The sequence below is a fragment of the Canis aureus genome, chromosome 4, assembly GCF_053574225.1.
Source record: "Canis aureus isolate CA01 chromosome 4, VMU_Caureus_v.1.0, whole genome shotgun sequence".
NCBI lineage: Eukaryota > Metazoa > Chordata > Mammalia > Carnivora > Canidae > Canis > Canis aureus.
The window spans coordinates 15,626,603-15,628,611 of record NC_135614.1 but is presented as its reverse complement, the minus strand read 5'-3'; positions in this window follow the sequence as shown (position 1 = coordinate 15,628,611).

Sequence of the window (2,009 nt, the reverse complement as noted above, 5' to 3'; positions counted from 1 at the left end):
TGTGTTTTTCCCATGTTTTAAAGGCATGAGTATGGGGAAAAACTAGAGACAGCAGAAAATATGAGAGGGAAGAAAGTCTCCTAGGCATGAGATGGCCTACCATTTGCATTTCCTCTTCTCCCAACTGTCTGTGATGATGCAATTTTTATGAGGAGCCTGACTTTCTGCCTGGAGTCTTTGATGTATTGTTCTTGAAGTTGCAACAACAAACACCAGGTGTCTCCACTTAGCTGAGCTAAAGTTTCTGAAAAGGAAGGCCCCTATGCCAGGAAAAGTTGAAGCAGCATTCCCTTTCCCTAGTGTGCTTGGCTACTGCCTACAGGAGCCCAGAGTGACTGGCAGGGGCCAGGGGAAAGGAGTTCATTCGTTGACGAGAATTCAGGTTAGAGTCCATTGACTCATATCAGATCTGTAAGGGAACCTGATTTTTGTGTGGAAGTCATGAAGACCGGGTCCCTAGAAACATTGGTATGCTGGAGAAGGAGTCTAGTTAACCAGGGATGCAGTGACTGGAGTTACATCCTTGGGCTACTCTGACAAGGACTTGCCATCCTGGAAAGCAAGAGGCCAGTACTGGGTGGATGGGAGCCTTCTTCTAGTGGGAAAGCCAACTCAGTGGGGATCTTCTGCTTGCGGACAATTAGACTGAAGACCTAGGAACTTCTTCTCTACCCGTGGCCAATACCTCAAATTCCAAGTAGGGATTTTCATTAAAATTTATTTATTTATTCAAAAATAATCATTTGTTTCTAGGTACTGTTCTAGACTAAACCGTTTCATTTGATGGCAAGGGTAACAACTGAGGCCAATGTTTGCCCAAACACTATATTTCATGGCATTCCAATAGGGCTTGGATGTAACCTGTTCAAGGAAGGTGATGTTTGCTGCAGAGAATGTGACTGTGGAAGCAGTACTGATCTCAGTACCAGGGGAAAGCTCTGTTCCCCATAGGTACTGAGTAGCCTTCAAATAACCACATGGAAGATGGGAAAGCTAAGAGGTATGGGTTCTAGTCCCAGCTCTGCCTCTAACTAGCCGTACAATGTTGGGTAATTTGCTTGCCCATTTTGATCTTAATTCTTCATTCCTAAAAATCAGCATTGAATATGTATTAAGACACTTAATCATCAAAACAACTTTATGATCAAGTTATTACCTCTATTTTATAGATAAGGAATCTGAATAACAGATTAAGAAACTTATACAAGGTCACACAGCTAGCAAGTGATGGTGCCAAGAATATTCAATGACAATTTTGGACCAGATGGTTTCTTCTTCAAGATCTAATCCATGATTTTAAAAGAATGACTTTTGCTACAGCTCATATCTATTGTGATAGAACAGTCAATCCTCTAAGCAGAAATCATCTGCTTAGAAATCATCAGTCAACAGATTTATTGAAACATGTACTTTGTACTCTAGCCAAGGTCCTAGAGAATCCACAGGGAACAAGATAAATAAAGTACCTGCCCTCAGGGCCTTACAGTCTAGTGGGGATGTGTGTGTGGAGCGGCTAGTAAATAGGCAGTCCATTTGTATAACAATATTAATTATCACTAACATTTCTATGGTGAATCATAGTATTAAAATATTATGGCAGACTCTTCATTAAATCCAAAAGGATAAACAACCCAAGTGCCCATCAATTAATGAATGAAATAAAAAACATGTGGTTTATCCATTCAATGGAATATTATTCAGCCATAAAAAGGAATGAAGTATTGAAAATGCTACAACATGGATGGACCCCCAAAACTTGTTAAGTGAAAGACGACGTACACAAAGGCCATATATTATATGATTCCATTTACATGAAATGTCCAGAAAAGGCAAAGCCATAGAGATAGAAAGCCGATTAGTACATGCCAGGATCTAAGGGAAGGGAACATTGGAGAATGACTGTTTAATGGGTATAGGGTTGTTGTGGGTCTTTTGGAGTATTGACATATTCTGTGATTATTGCACATCATTGTAAGTACTGAATATTTCTAATGATAAGTTTTGTGCTG